The 17,506-nt window shown below is 41.8% G+C and overlaps 2 pseudogenes; one reads left to right on the top strand and one right to left on the bottom strand.

Moving 5' to 3' along the window:
* Window positions 1-2,607: 2,607 nt before the first annotated feature.
* On the top strand, window positions 2,608-6,790 carry LOC146476986 (uncharacterized; annotated as a pseudogene).
* Window positions 6,791-10,282: 3,492 nt separating this feature from the next.
* Window positions 10,283-12,992, bottom strand: LOC146476987 (uncharacterized; annotated as a pseudogene).
* Window positions 12,993-17,506: the final 4,514 nt, after the last annotated feature.

Below are 17,506 nucleotides of genomic sequence, written 5' to 3' on the forward strand. Positions count from 1 at the left end.
CTCCTTCTTAAAGTGAAGGGCAAGCAAAGCCAAACGTTACAACTTAATCTCCCTTGCAACAGTTAACATTAAGGTGGCTGGATATAGTTTCTTTGTCGCAAGCAGACTGGTCACTTTTTGTTGTCAAGTAAAAAAAATTGTGCCGCAAAAAAGCAACTCAGCTGCAAAATATCAGAGCAAAGAGGAAGCTGGTCCTAGATTGTGACGATAAAAACCCTCAGGAGGTGAAAGAAATCACCAGAAGTGGTTTGGTAACTCTGCTTTTTCACTGCATTTGTTCACTGCAAATGTAACATTTTGTCAACATGTGCTGTCACGAGTTTGCGCACAACAAAATTCCATCGATAAATTCAGTTCTAATTTATTACTACAGTATTACAATTACATTTCATTCATTTTCAGCGGACAAATACGTTGGTTGAAGACTCCCCAGTTGGAAACAGAATTGTTGATTTTGAAGTGATCAGTAAAGGATTAGAGAAGTGCACTAATTGTCAACAAGGTACAAAAAATTGTTGCTTCATTCAGACATATCACTACAAAGGTTCACATTGAACGGCATTTTTACACCATTTGGGAAATAGTGAAACATAACTTGAACACACCAACAAGACTGTTTTCTTCAATTTTAATGGTCAAATAATTATGTATTCACATTACACTGAATTCTAATTATTTATAGTTTACAGAAATATTCAAAGTTATTATAAACAGTATTTGACATCAATTTGAATCTACTTCAATGTCCTGTAAACTTGTCTAAACATATCTAGGTTGAACTATGGACCAAACAATCAAGTAGTGTGTGTATTCATACACGTATATACAATTGTAATAATTATTGTATTGTTTATAGGCCCCTTACCCTTCAATAACTTGCATGGTGAAAAAAGGTTTGGCCTTGCAAGTGTCTTCCTAGTAAACTGCCCCACCTGTGGTGCACAGAACAAAGTTTGTTTGTTTGGACATCAAAATCTCACAGCTCTGGCCACAGAGGGCCACAAGAATTTGACGTCAACACCCGAGCAGCCCTTGGTGCACTAAATGCTGGCATTGGACACACTCATCTTAGTGCAATCACATCCACCCTAAATATTCCATCAATGACACATATGACATTAAAAACAAGAGAAAGAGAAGTTGGCGAAGCGGTTGAAAATGTCGCAAAGAATGGTTGTGCAAAGATCAGACAAGCTGAAAACGAAAATGCAGTAGCAGGTAATAATGTTTATTGTGAACGAAAGTTCTTATCAGTGAGATCACTGTCAGTAATGATCTGATTTATCCCCTTTGGTAGCTCAAAGGAGGGTGCATAGTCAGTTACTATTGAAATAGGAATACTTGCACCTGCCCTGATATATGGATGGATTTGCATTGGTGAGTATTATTGTAGGCACTTATTGAAAGGTGGGTGTAAATCAAATCATTATGGCAAATACATAAAAAAATTACAGTAGAGGTTGTCACTTTATTGACAAATTATATTATCATGTAAATAGGATTAGGACTCTGTGGTCTGGGGCTGGTAGCTTAATAGGGGTTTGATAACGTAAACTTTGTCTCGCAATACAAAGTGCAAAGTGCAAGCACTCTTAATTCACTATACAGTAATAATGTCACTTGCACGCATTCTGGAGATACTCAGAATAAGGTTTGAAACTTATTCAAGTTAAAAGTTCAAGCTAGTTTCAGGGACATTTGCTTTAACAAGAATGTTAATATCTCAAGAAACGATAATGTTATGGCAACTTTCAGGGTCAACTCTCACTCCTTCCAAGTATGCACATGTACAAGTAAAGATGTACATGAGCATATTTATAATAAAAACATAAGTGAAATTGGATTTTGTTTCAATTCTGATAAAATTTAAAGTGGTCACACCTTTGCACGGTAAACTTCCTATGCTTTTAATACTGTTAGAAATTAGCAATAAAGTGACTTATTTTCTCACAGGCAGAGGTACAGATGACTAGAATGACCTAATCGGCATAGCAGTGTCATATGAGATGGCATGGCAGAGACGAAATGGGAGCCACAGTTCAAATACTGGCTATTATGGAACGTTTACTCGTAATTAGATTTTCCTTTGTTTTGATATATTTAGCATGTTTAGCTGTTTATTAAGTAAGCTATTGTTTCGTTACCGCGCGCCAGTAGAGATCGGTAGAATGTCACAGGAAGTATTGATCGACTTTGTGTAATAGAGCTTTTACAAACAATGATGTATTTAATCAAATAGTCACTAGTAAAACCGCATGCATAAATAAACACTATGATTGTCAAACAAACCGATGTAACAGGAAATTAGTGGCCACGAATCATTGAAGAATGTGTAAAACTAAACTGGAACTTTGTCAAGTTAGCTTAACTTATCTTACCACACCGGACTTACGTATCTGGGTGTGTGTATCCGTAGCTAATAAACGTAGCATTTGTGTAACTTTTAATCAGATGGAATTAAGTTAGATCATAGAACGGAACGTGTAATGTTGTGATCAGAAGAATAAAGCTAATTCAAAGAAAGTATACAGTCCTCGTTTGTTGAACCAGCGTGTGCGGAGAGCAATTTCGCGAAACCTGTTTGTTTGAGCCAGAGAGAAAATAGAAATGTCAAACAAGAAAGTACGAGCAGGCCATCGTGTCTTCCTCGAGAGAGACATCGCAGAGGCTGGAGCGTTTCTTGAGGATGGATTTGCCACTACCACAAAGATTGAAGTGTTAAAATGGAGAGCCAGCCTAAAAGAACAGATTGAAAAGATCTCACCACTGGATGAGGAGATCTTGGCCGAGTTGGCAGCCGATGAAAAAACTACATAGGAGAAGATAGCAGAGGAGATTGAAAGAAGTGGCCGATTGAGAGCGGATGCAACGCAAACACTGGCGGCCATCGAAAATGACTTACAGAGCAAACCACCCCTCATCTACCACCATTGACACCACCGCAAGTACAGGTGAGTCTTAACCTAAGCCATAATAGTCAGAGTAGCCAACAGAAGGTGGTGCGAGCGAAGCTTCCGAAGTTGGAAGTGAAGAAGTTCAATGGCAAACTCAGCGAATAGCAGGAGTTTTGGGACTCGTTTGAAAGTGCCATCCACCAGAACGATGGGCTTTCAAACGTCGGCAAATTCTCATATTTAAGGAGTTTGCTGCTTGAACCGGCAAAATCAGCAATTGGAGGATTTGCACTGACGTCAGCCAACTACGAGGCGGCGCTAGAACTCTTGAAGAAACGCTATGGCAAAAAGATCGTAATTCAAAGAGTACTTGTTAACGAACTGTTGAGTGCGCGTCCCGTATTCAATGAGGGTGACACGCTAAGACTGCGCAGCCTCTAGGACTTCGCAGAAACGAAGTATAGAGCATTACAGGCTCTAGGAGTGGAAAAATGGAGCTATTCCGAAGTTGTCGTCCCGGTGTTTTTTAAGAAGATTCCAGATTCCATCGGACTTACCATCACGCGTGGAAAGGAGTACTTGCAGTGGACGATGGGCGACATGTTGGACGCACTCCTGGTCGAAGTGGAACTGAGAGAGGATCACTGTCGGACGCAACGCCAAGTTGGATCCAGCGATGAAAGAAAGGACCCTTTCACCACCAGTGCGCTGTTCACCGCAAAAAGGCAAGATCAAAGATGCGCGTTCTGCCTTGGAACCCACTCATCAGAGGAATGCAAGAAGGTCACGAACACTGAGTAACATAAGAAACTGTTACTTAAATTTGGTAGATGTTTCAAATGTATTAAGAAGGGCCATTGCGTCCGTGACTGTAAGGCAATTGTTAAATGTAAGAATTGTGAGGGCTCTCACAACACGTGTTTGTGTGATGCAAAACCACAGACACCCTTAGAGGAGGGCAATAGTCAACCAGTAGTAAGTAGCCCAAGTAGTTTGCTCGTGGGTACAGAAAGTAGAATCGCTCTCCAGACCGCCCAAGCCTTGATTAAGGGTAGTGTACAGGGAAGGGTAAGAGCTTTGTTTGACCTAGGGAGTCATAAGTCTTTTGTCACAGCTAAGGCTGCAAGTAATTATGGCTTAGAAATTGTAAGGAAGGAATGGGTAACTATAAATACTCAAGCAGCTTAAGGCCTGCGTCAAGGGCTTTTAAGAGGAAAAATGGTTTATTCTAGATAACTTTAACAAAATTCAATGGCACTGAACTGAAATTTGGAAGATAAAAAGATCTCATCATTTTGAAAATTTCAAAGCATAATAAGTAGTGCTATAGATCACGTGACAAGTCACGTGATCATTTTTGTGAAAAAAGCAAAGATTTGACAGGTAGGCGACGGTTTTAAGAGACAACATCAAACAAAAACGCGTTTCTAATAAAGATTAAATATCTCCATCGCTTCACGTTTGGAATGATCGTCCATTGTTCTCCAGAAAAAAATAATCAGGGCAAAGGTCATTTTTTAGTCCACAATTCAACCTTTGATCGTTAATTTCTCCAATTTAAAACCTTAAGGACAGTCATTCCAAACGTAGAAAGTTAAATATTTAAAATCTGCTTCGGAAACACTAATTCAGTTATCTTTATGAAGAAATCGCCGCCATATCGCCGATTTACGAGATTCTCATTTTTTGGTCACGTGATATGTCACGTGATCAAAATTATACGTTAAGGCAAAAGAAAACATCAAGTGTAATATTCAGGGTAAATTTCATCCTGTTTTAGGCAGACAAACCGAAGATATAGGGGATCATTCATAATTTCTGAACACCCTTCAAACCCAGGCCTTAAACTGCTTGAGTACATTCGGACAGAGGGTTAAAGAATCGGGATTGAGGGAAGTCGTTCAGTTTGACGTAATGCCTCTACAGGCCGACCATCTGCGTAATCTGTGGTTTTCCGACGTCTGTCAAGCTAAGGAAGAGCTCGTAATTGACTTATTGATAGAATAGGATTATTTGTGGGAATTTCAAAAGGGGCGGACGATACAGGGGGAGTTGGAAGAACCCATAGCAGTGGAGACCGAGCTTGGATGGGTATTGTCTGGCCCCCTAAGAAGGAAGGGATCAGACAGCAAACAGGAAGTGTCAGTAAACTTCGTGGCGCATGACAGTTTAGCGATCGTAAAAGACAGTTTCGATAGCGCAGTCAGTCAGTTGTGGGATCTAGAGAGTTTAGGAATTAAAGCGAGCGATGAGGTGCACAAATCGTTCGAAAGCGACATCAGTTTCATTGATGGGAGGTATTCGGTTAACTTGCCATGGAAACAGGGTCACAAGCCCCTTCCCAGTAATTATGGAAACAGTTTGTCACGCATGAAGGGTCAAATTAGAAGATTAAAAAGAGAACCGAAAGTGCTTGAAGAGTACGATTCCATCATCAAAGACCAATTAAGTTCGGGGGTTATAGAGAGCGTGACAGAATTGGAGTTGGCTTGTAAGGTGCATTATTTGCCGCATCAAGCTGTCATCAGCAAAGACGCAGAGACCACAAAATTAAGGATAGTGTACGATGCTTCAGCAAAGGAAGGTAAGAACAGGACGTCCCTAAATGACTGTCTACACATCAGGCCATCATTAACCCCTTTACTTTTTGAAACTCTTGTGAGGTGTAAATGATCGTGATTGTTTGAGGTTCCTGTGGGTGGATGACGTGCGTGACAGCAATTGGAGTGTTATTGTTCATCGGTTTTGTCGAGTTGTTTTTGGGTTGAATGCGTCACCTTTCCTGCCAAATGGAACAATAAGGAATCATTTGGCAACCTTCGCAGAAGTGGATCCTGAATTTGTTAGAAGAATGATTGAGAGTTTTTATGTAGACGACGTGGTCTCGGGCGACAGTACGACTGACAAAGCGTACGATCTGTACAGTAAGGCAAAGGTTAGAATGGCAAACGGAGGCTTCAAACTGCGCAAATGGAAAACCAATGACCCGAAGTTAATGGAGAGAATCAATTCGAGCGAGGCGACCGTGATTAAACCGGAAATTGTGAGAAGATTAGAAGATGAAGAAACATATGCGAAGTCGAAACTAGAATGCCAAAGAGGGTCAAAGGGGGAAAGAGTTCTGGGTGTTAAATGGAATTGGGAATTAGACACCTTCCACCTTTATCTCGCACACATCGCCAAAAGGGCAGAAAGCTTAGAACCCACCAAAACGTAATGTGCTGAGCTTGTTAGCCAGCTTATTTGACCCGCTGGGCCTCATGAAAATTCTTTTCCAGGAGATTTGTAGTGATAAGCTTGATTGGAACGAAACGTTGACAGGCGAGATTGAAGGGAAATGGAGTAGATGGGTCAAGGATTTGTTGCGAATAGGAGAAATTAAAATCGGTAGGTGTCTGTATGAGGCGAGAGAAGAGTGTGTGACCGAGTGTTATTTACATGGGTTTCGAGATGCGAGTAAGCAAGCGTATTGCGCCATGGTTTACTTCGTGTAGCGTACAGATGATGGGCAGGCTCATGTGAGATTGGTGGCAAGCAAAACGAGAGTTGTCCCCTTGAAGGAGCTCACCACTCCACGATTGGAACTGATGTCAGCGAGAATACTGGCCCAACTGATGAACACGGTGCGCAACACGTTACAGTCGCAGGTGACAATTGATGGCGTGAGGTTCTGGCTGGATAGCAAAACAACTCTCAGTTGGATCCGAAACAAAGGAGAGTGGAAGCAGTTCGTGCGACACAGAGTAAATGAGATCCTCAGGCTGACGGATAAAGAGGAATGGGCACACTGTCCGACACTCGAAAACCCAGCAGATCTCGGTTCGAGAGGAGTGCTAGCTCCGCAGCTGAAGGAAGACGAACTTTGGTGGCTTGGCCCACGATGGTTGACAGGATGAAAGGAAGATTGGCCAGTGAAAATGGAGAATTTTCAAACCCCTGAAAGTTTGCTGGAAGTGAAGAAATCCACATCGGCACTGCTGGTCGAGACGAAAAGTGAAGACGGCGTCGCAGTAGTGGTACCCCTAAATGATTATAGCAAGTTGCAAAGGCTGGTGTGTGTGGTCGCCTGGGTGAGACGGTTCTTGAACAATTTGAAGGCTGCTTTGAAGAAAAAGGAAGATGCTAAGCGGGCAGGTAAGTTAGAAGTGGGAGAATGAAATGAAGCTGAGCTTGAATTGATCAAGTCAGCCCAAAACAAACTAAGAAAGCAGGGTAACTTCGAGCAGCTGGTAAGTGAACTCGGGATCGTAAAACAAGGTGAGATTTTGAGGTGCGAGGGCAGACTTGTCAACTCAGACTTAGAGTTCGATGCCAGAAGACCTTTCATTTTACCCAGAAAGCACCATTCGACAGAGCTGATTGTACAAGATTGTCACGAAAGGGTACACCACATTGGTGTGAGGGCCACGATAGCCCAATTGCGATCGAAGTATTGGGTGCCGAAGGGCAGCCAAGAAGTAAAACGGGTTCTGAGCGAGTGTGTTACTTGTAAGAAACTGAAGGGTAAACCGTATAGTTCTCCCCCAACCGCTGCATTGCTAGAGTTTAGGGTCAGGTAGGCTGCGCCATTTTCTAGAGTACGTGTCGATTTTGCTGGGCCCTTATAAATAAATAAATAAATAAATAAATAACTTTAATAGTAACATCCTCGTGAGGTTTTTCAGGAACTATTTACAGACTATTTCCAATTTATAAAAGCAAAAATGACAATAAAAACTCGAAATCACAATTTATGCTGGTAAGAGGAAGGTGGGAGGAATGGAGAAAGTGTATATCGCATTATTTTCGTGTTGTGTGACCAGAGCTATACATTTAGAGTTGGTAGAGGATTTGTGTGCTGCAGTGTTTAGACGCTGTTTGCGACAGTTCACTGCGAGATGCGAAACACCTGCGCTTGTTGTGTCCAATAACGCGAAAACATTTCAAGCTACCGAGAAGGCTTTAAATGAATTGTTTGATCACCCAGAAATCCAAGCAGACTTGGGGCATTATGAGGGTAGAGTGGAAATTCAATTAAAAAAGGGCACCCTGGTGGACGGGGATTTTTTGAGCGGATGGTTGCGAATGTTAAAGATATTTTGCGAAAGGCGCTCGGAGATGCTAGATTGTCTGATGAGGAGTTACTAACAGTGCTCGTGGAAGTAGAATGCACACTAAGTGCGAGGCCATTAACGTATGAATATAACGAAGTTGAAGGAGAAGTATTGACGCCAGCGCACTTGATTTATCGAAGGCGAATCAAAAGCTTACCAGATGAAATTGTGGAACCAGATGACGTGTTGAATGTTGAAAGTTGTTATGCGAAGTTTAAATATCTCAGCACTAGATTAAGTCACTTTTGGAACAGGTGGCAAAACGAATATCTTGCAAATCTGCGCGAATTTCATAAGTGTAAGTTAGGAAAGAAAGAGGGAACAGTTCAAGTGGGAGACGTAGTTGCAGTGTACGAGGAGGACAGGAAAAAAGGGAATGGAAAATGGGTGTAGTGGAGAATTTAGTGACAGGGAGAGATGGGGTCGTTAAAGGGGCTAAAGTCAGAGTCATTACCAAGGGGAGACCGACCCACCTATCCAGGCCTGTACAGAAGTTATATCCCTTGGAAATTAAAAGCAAAGGGGAGGGATTACCACGCGCGAACAGCTCTGTACAAAAGTCACGAGCGGTTGAAAATCTCACAAGAACCATTCCGCGCAGAAGCGCGGCTCTAGATTCGCGATGGAAATCACGCCTTATGCTTGACTCGTAGACGAGTCAAGAAGGAAAGTGTGTTATGGAACGTTTACTCGTAATTAGATTTTCTCTTGTTTTGATATTTAAGAGGGAATGTCTACTAAGACCAAGCGAAATCGTAAATACTTGGCACATGATGAAAAATCAAAATTCTTCATATTTCTTCCAGAGATGGTCCATGGTAGTTCTGAAAACGTCATGGGATTTTATCTTGAAATGTTTTCGGAGAACCGGAAAAAAAGTTAAAAAAGTAACGGCCCTTCATGCTTTCAAAAACACCCGAAATAAGCATGATTCCCACCTTCTCGAAAACTTTGCTCCATTTAATTCGCATCAAAGGAAACCTGGTTTTCAGCTTGGACATTTCCTTCTAAAGTGTTCACAAACTATTTCAGTCTGATGATACTTCTGTGGATTGATTTTCATGCTCATGACCTGCCGCTGAAAATCGGCAAAATTTGCTCCTTCCAAATTTTCAGTTTGACGCATTTTTTTTAAAGACAGTTTCCCCACCCGGTAAAACAACGAATCACTTTAAATTTAGAATTATTGATTGAAGAAATGCTGCTCTAAGACCAGTATTAAAAATAGCTTCGGGCATTTTAATAGCGCCGAGTATTAGCGCTCTCAAAATAACAAAAATCACAATATCAACTTGTCAACAACTGGCACAGACATTCCAACCAAATAAGCGAAACTATGGAAATCTCGGAAAGTTTACCTGGCATTCGACTGTAACCACAACAGAAAGGTCATGTTTCGCTTAATGGAAGAAGATATTGATATTGTCTAGTTGTGTTTGTATTCTGTCATCTGGATGTGCCGGAGGTCATTAAAATAAATCATAATATCGCTTATAGCGATGAAACGGAAATCAACTCAAATGACTTACCATCGAGCCACTATTTTTTACTTGACGACCCTTTAAATCGAGACGAATTCGCTTTCTGTGAATCATAAAACACTTTTCTTCTATGAGACTTCGTTACTGTACTGTCCTCTATCCAGTCCAGGTATCAGTATACACACCACAAGGAGCCACAATGCAAGCCTTGCCAAAACACTTTGCATTTTAAGTCAGGTGTTGAAGAAGAAATTATTATTTGATTAGTTTAAATTTCCTGTTTATAATTGGTGAAGACACAAGATACAAATTTTAAATATATCAGTAAAGTTCAATACGATCCGTTAATAATGGGCTAAGCCAACGGAAACCCAGGGCCGGTGAACACTTTTCTTCTAAGGACCCCCTGTCATGATAATCATGCTGGCTACGCCCTTGCGTATTTTTCGCCTACATGTACAAGTCACTACTGTCTCATCTCTCATTGTTCTATGTTACTAGAATGTTACTTCAATACTAGAACGGTTGCAATTACAAGTGAAAGTCACGCCTCACTGTTGACATGAACATTCCTGACAAAGTGAGTGCAGTTTTTCGATGTATGGCTTTTTGCGTCGAACTGTTACATCTGACAGGTCAATACCAAAGGAAGTACAAATGTCCTTTTAAACTGCGATAGAAAAGTCACTGAGCTTCTTTTGGGACGCCAGTTCACAAAGATTGTAAGTGTCGTAGACAATCGGATGTTTAAGTGCAAGTTCGCACTCAGCCTCCCTCACTAATTCCTCCACACCAACCTTGTACGCAGCAACCTCTATATCAGCGTGTGCTTCGTCATCCGCCACCGCTTTAATTTCTTCGATGCAAGGCGCGAAAAGAAACCTGCTATCTGGGTTGCTGTCAAGATGTCGTCACTCGTTAACAACCCACTGCCGGTTGAATCTTTAGCACACATCATTGATCGAGCTACTACTGCAGGATCTGCCTTACTTCCAGTTTGCTCTCCAAGCTTGAACTTTGCAGTCAGATAGGACTTCTGAGTTGGCGTGAACCTGGTCCTTCGTGACGCAGTTGACTTCAGTTTCCAGCCCATGGCTTGTCTGTATGCATGGCTTGCTTTCTCGCTGACTGTGCTGATCACTGGTACCAGCATGGTTTGTCCCTCCAGCTTTTCGGCGTATTCTAATGAGGCTTTGTCAAAGAGCATCTCGCGTTCTAGGGAGCACAGTCCAAGTGTTGCATCAGGGAAGAGTGCCGCAAGAATGTCCTTGTACATCGTTCCTCTGGGCACGCAAACAGAGCCTCCACTGATGTTGAGGGCTTTTCGTAGGTTTCTGCCTGATCTTCAGTGGCGTGGGTGTCACTTGGATGGGCTGTGTTTTCCCGCCTTTTCCAGGTAGAGGAGAACGAGCTAGGGTGCGCCTGAAGCTCTACTATGGACGGTAGACTGTCTGATAATGGGGCCTTAGACTTCTGCGAAGATATCAGCTTTCCAGGACGCACGCCATATGCTCTCCATACACGGATTCCGTCCTTGGAAAACTCTATATTTGAGAGTGTACTGACACCATCGATCTTGTAAGCTGGCGTTAGAGGGCTTGAAATGGATTTGCAGAGGGTGACACTCAGGGATGGTACTCCACCGGACGATAGGATGGCCTCACACATTTGTTCTGGGGTCTCAATGTCATTTCCTGCGTTAAGGTGGATATGCATATGTGATTTTATCGTCGCCGCCTTGCGGTCACAGGCCCCCTGGGGATCAGAGAAATCCAGCCGTTTGATCACCACGCCCAACTCTGTTCCTAGTGCAGTTGCAGAGACTATTGTGGCCCCGCAGTGATAGCAGCCAGCGTTATCTTGGCGATAGCAAACTGTCGCCAGGCCTGGCATGCTGATCTTTGGCTGCTTTATGACGTCTGCCATCACTGCGAGGACCGCACAGCTGTCTTGTGTACACGCCTTGAAGATAGAGCAAAGGTTAACATCTCAAGATGGTCGCTAACTTTTCTTATGGCTACGCTGATATGCCAAGGAATACCGCGTTTACCAAACCAATCAGTTTGGTTTTCGCGGTATTTCCTTGGCAAGTACTTCATGGCCCAGTCCTGGACAACTAACACTGATGACTCGCAAAGGGACTCTATGACGTCAACCCTTGCTGCATCTTGGTTGACAGAGCGCAGTATGTGAGCCTTCCATGTAAAGATGTTTGCTTTTGCTTGTCTTACAATGAATGTAAGTTCCTCATTAACTTCCGGTAGCAGGTTGTTCGCCTGGGCGATAAGTGCTGACTCTATCTGGCAAAGAGTTGACGCTAACTGATCGCATCGATCACATGAGTCCTTGTGGTCATGGTCGCACTGAGCCTGGAAGGCGGGTTCCTTTGGGTCACTCAAAGCAAACCATCTACGGTGGTCGGCCACCGTGGAGGTCTGCGACACATGCATCTGTAACACGAGGAAAAATACACTGCTATTGGCCTGAATGCTATGCTTATTTATTAGAACTAGAGAGCAATAACTTTCTTTGCACACCATCGCGTTATTGTTACAGAATATCAGAACAAAACGAAAGAAAAACAATCCTGGGATCAGTTTACAATCAACTATAGTTTTTATGATCTGTGAGACGATCTAGCAATATGCTAAGCCATAGATTACGTGGCAAGTTTACAGCCAGAAAGAAAATTTCATCCAGGCTTGGGTGGGGGAGGGGAGGGTATGAGCTCAGATATCAAACTGGCTCTAACAAAAATTGCCCTGTCAGTAAGTGTTTTTTTCCATCACAGGGGCTGCTATATTAAAAAAAAACATTTATGGAAAGATCTTCAAGAGAACTGGAATGACTATTTGTCAAAATAGATCAATTAACGCGGTAGTTAAATGACTTACCCTGTAATCACTTTTAAGGTAGCACTTTCCGGCTTGCAAGCGTCTCTGAAGATCCTTACTCCAGGCCATGCCTTGCCCCGCGTCCCCAAGTCTTTCTACGATGTCAGCCAAGTGTTCAAATGTCTGCGCACCAGCCGAACTCACGTAGTCCAGGCCTTGCAACGACTTGCGTACAGAGGCAGGACAGACAGCAAGGATACGCAGGAGCGTACTTCGGCTCAGGGGCTTGAAACTAGTGTCATCGCAATAGGTCAGGTACTGTTTGACCACTCTCTCAGGTATCATCATTCTGATGACATTTGGGACCTTGATGGTCTCTTGATTGCTAAGCGTTATGGATCTTTCTCGGAATGGCAGATCTTGTACAACGTGGGAACTTGTTATGAACTCGATGAAATGTCTTATCTGCGAGGAGGCAACGTCTGTCCTAGCTGCTCTTACAGGTTGCACTGGTGTGCCTCTTCCATAGGCCAAACAGTGACGTTTGGCTTCTGTGAAGCGATATTTTGTCAGACCAGGGATAAACCGGAGGAGTTTACTGTAGCTCACCTTGTCTGCCATGATAGAAAGTATCTGGCAGCGCGTCTCCCAGTGGCTGGCAGCCTGATAACACTCGGAAAGGGCCTCCATCAGTGTCACATCAACAGTGTCCTCATCAGAATCTTCGTCACTGGTGAGCTGACGACGGAGGGTGTCTGATGAACACAGTGCGCGATACAGAGAGCCTGTGTCATGTGGTGTTATATCTTGCACCATATCAGCCAGCCCTTGTCCGGCTTTCCTAGTGTAATAGCGCTTGGTGCGTCCGCTCGCATTTTCCCATGGGGTTTTCAGCTGGGACCTGATAGGGCTAACGTCTCTAGATATCAAGTACTCATTTAGTGCATCTAAAGGCTTGTTTTGAGGAATTTGCATATCGAAACTGACATCACTGGGGATGGATTCACACGAGGGAAGGTAAAAGCTCCCTCCTGGCATGACAGGCGTGCTGTGTGCAGGATAATCCTTTTCCTATGAAAGTAAACACTGTCTCAATATAGTTTTTCAGAAGAGTACTCTCTGTTTTCTTTAATTTGAACCGTCCCACAGAATGGCCCCTTGGCGAAATATTTCGCAATGCCCAGACAACGGCACTTCTATGGTGGAAAATCTGCCTTTCTCATACATACATACATTTGATCAGGCCGAACTGATTACATGATCTCACAGAAAATTGAAAAATTGAATTGACCCTATTTTAGCAACCTGTTACGTGGCTCCTTTTCGCTTAATACAAAAAAAAAAAAGAAATAATAATAATTAGTATATACCACACAAGTGAATAGTGCCTTTCGCGCGCGCTGATTGGCTAGCTCGGAGGTGATTAGCCAAGTACTATTCACCTCCGAGCAACCGAAGAGAAAGAAGATGGCTTCCCGTTTCGCCACGGTCACGTAAGAGGAAATTAAAGGTTTGGAGCATGGTTTCAAAAATCAAGACGAATTTCACACAACAATTTAGAAAAAATGACACCTTAGCAACCAAACAAGTGTCTCAAAAAGTTGAAATTGTTCGCAAGAAGGCGAGACGGAACTTTCTACAACAAGAAATCGCTTACCACGCGGCACACAAGATTTTAAAATTTCCCATCATTTGTCGGTAAACTGTCAAAAATAAAGAAATTTTGGCCCGCTAGTTATTCAGCTTGTGTGGTATATACTAAAACAATTATTCACCTCAGTGTCGGTAAAAGTCAGGTGGATATTTACCTCCACTTCGGTGAATAATTGTTAATAATAATAATGATGATGATAATGATGATGATGATGATGATGATGATTGATGATGATGATGATGATGCTGATGATGATGATGATGATGATGATGATTTTTTGAAATTATTGGGAAATTTTTCAATTTAATGAAGCTTGAACACACAACTACAAAATGTTTTCGACAGAGAAATATATAGCTGGGGAATAGTTCTGTAAACTTCATTAAAGTTCCATCCGGGTGTGTCAAGACTATTTCAAGCTACGGCGGTGCTTATAAGACCGCAATATAGATGATTGTGAAAAAAACAATCGTGTTTTAACAAATTTGCTGCAGATTGATGAAAACTCGCGATTAAACAGGAAACTGAACTTTTTCAAGGCTCTTGTCAACGAGAAATACACGTGCCTTTTTATCTTCATAATCAAGCGGAAAAGAACGCGTTGTTGCTGGCCTCGCTGGCCGTTGTTAACATGTTGACGGAAATTCGTCACATCAAACTGTCAAAGGTTTCCATAAGTCATAAATACTTTGTTTATATCACCTTATTTACTGCGCAGTTTCCTTCCCTTAAAAATCACGCAAATTGTAACTTGTATGAATTAACTATCTTTCGTGAATAATCAACTTGTGAAACAAACAACGTCAATAAACTTCACGGGGCACTGAGAAATTCATAAGCCCCCTTATCAGCGTAGAGTCATAGATCTATGCATGTTCAAATAGTTTTAAAGACACTGGCTTCAAACGTCCTAATCTTTGGCTTGATTTTTTCCATCGCGGCCATTGCATGAGAAAAACGTTCGAGTAAAGGAAGCCGTTGCGTGACAAAAAAAAAGAGTAAATAAATTTTGGTGACAACCGTAGCAGTTCGGCGTTTTATTAACGCTGCTGAGACACATACTTCTTTTAATATTTCGTTTTAGCAGGGGATTATTTACCGTCAAAGGATTTTCAGCTGGCATAAAAATGGTGGTGTAAATGTGATGACAGTTATAAGTCAATTAAGCAATTTATTTAAGGAGATACTGAAGATGATATCAACCTCGCGCGTCAAGATGGCTAATTATGGTACACACGATGTCATGATAAACCAACAAACTGATCTACTTTCACACAACATCTTTATTCAAGGTGAGCTAAATATGACTTTTCTGTTGTTAGTTCCTTCCAAATATTGAGGAAAACAAGAAAAAACATGACAAGTCCCCGCCGTTTGGTTGTTCAGATACCGATATGCGTATTGCTTGTAGTTGTTTACAGGTTGTGATTCTCAGCATTTTGAGAGCGTTAGTTCTCGGCGCTGGTAGAAAGCCCAAAACTGGTTTTTACACCTAGTTTTAGAGCGGCATTCTCTCAATCACGAATTCTAAATTTAAAATGATTGGGTATTTTACCGGACATGGAAACTTTGTCCTGAAAAAGTGCGCCAAATTAACAATTTCGAACGAGCAAATTTTAGTAATTTTCAGCAGCTTCCCATGACTTTTAAAATTAAAGCACAGGTCTATAATCGGTATCAAATAATTTGTAAACACTTCAACTGCACATTTCCAAACTTAAAATGAGGTTTTACGACGATGCGAAGTAAACAGAGCAAAGTTGAGAGGCAGTACGAGAAACGTTTTTTGGGGTGTTTTTCTAGACACGTCAGGTCGGGATAGATTTTAATTTTTTTCTCTGGTTTAAAAAAACATTTCAAGAAATCAAACCCGCCAGGATGCTACGACTACAATAGGGTATCTTTAGCCAATTTATGAACGAATTTGATTTTTATCATGTGCCACCTCTCGCTCGGTGTTAGTGGACATTCCCTTTTAAGCATGTTTAGCTGTTTATTAAGTAAGCTATTGTTTCGTTACCGCGCGCCAGTAGAGATTGGTAGAATGTCACAGGAAGTATTGACCGACTTTGTGTAATACAGCTTTTACAAACAATAATGTATTTAATCAAATAGTCGCTAGTAAAACCGCATGCATAATAAAACACTATGATTGTCAAACAAACCAATGTAACAGGAAATTAGTGGCCACGAATCATTGAAAAAAGTGTAAAACTAAACTGGAACTTTGTCAAGTTAGCTTAACTTATCTTACCACACCGGACTTACGTATCTGGGTGTGTGTATCCGTAGCTAATAAATGTAGCATTTGTGTAACTTTTAATCAGATGGAATTAAGTTAGATCGTAGAACGGAATGTGTAATGTTGTGTTCAGAAGAATAAAGCTAATTCAAAGAAAGTATACAGTCCTCGTTTGTTGAACCAGCGTGTCCGGAGAGCAATTCCGCGAAACTGGCCACGGAGCAGTGATGGGCTCATTTACTGGGAAGATTCTTGATTTTGATACAAGATGCACATTATGCAAGATCTGTGACAATGCTACACAAAGTAGTAAAAAGCCGAGACCCGATGATTGTCGTAAAAATCACTCTGGGTCATCTAAAAGCATGGAGCCTGTGGTTGCTCTTGATTTGTTTCAGACGGCACCTTTATCTAACATTAAGTACCATGTCTACACTGGTGATGATGACACCACTACCCAATCCCACATACGGGAAAAAGTCTCATATGATGTTGAAAAGCAGTCACATGTTATTCATGCTAAATGGTCTCTTCTTTCAAAACTTTACACTCTGAAAATCAAATGGAAAATTTCCAGGATGCTCGCTACTTTCTGTGAAAGTGATTTCTTACTAAGGCAAGTGCTTTAGCTATTGTGTGGCCCAAAACAAAGATAAACCTGCTTCACTGAAAGCAGCCATAAAAAACATTGTGCCACATGCATTTGGCAAACATAAAAACTGTGATCAATCGTGGTGTCAGTTCAAGATGGACCCAACTAGTTATAGACACAGTGAACTTTCCTTTGGAAAAGATTTGCATGGCGATTCATTGGAGGAAGGACTAACTGCAGTTTTTGACGACTATTCAACAGATGTTGTTGTTAACAAGCTGGCTCCAGCGACAAATATTCAAAGGAATGAAGCGTTCAACAACGTTGTAGGATTGAAAAACGCAAAAATTCGTTTTTACGGTGGGAGTGAAAGCAGTGATTTTCGAGTTGCTTGCGGAGTAAGCCAGACAACAGGGGGCGTGAATATATTTGCCAAACTTTGAGGGAAGTGAACATTGAACCAGGTGATCACTGTATCGCTTATAACAAAGCAATAGATCTGAAGTAATCAAATGATAAGAATAGGAAATCTTCAATTTCATTCAAGAAATGGCGATCACAGTTACATCACAACAAGTTGAACTCAAAATCCAGGAGTGAGGCCAGAGAAGGTACAACGTACGAAACCAACGTCGGGTTGAATTTGGACTCTAATTCCACCGTGGAATTATTGAAGTCGACTAACAACTTGCCAAAATCAACGTTTGAGGGGTACG

The sequence above is a fragment of the Pavona decussata genome, unplaced genomic scaffold (genome assembly GCF_977016875.1).
Source record: "Pavona decussata unplaced genomic scaffold, jaPavDecu1.1 SCAFFOLD_72, whole genome shotgun sequence".
Classification (NCBI taxonomy): Eukaryota; Metazoa; Cnidaria; class Anthozoa; order Scleractinia; family Agariciidae; genus Pavona; species Pavona decussata.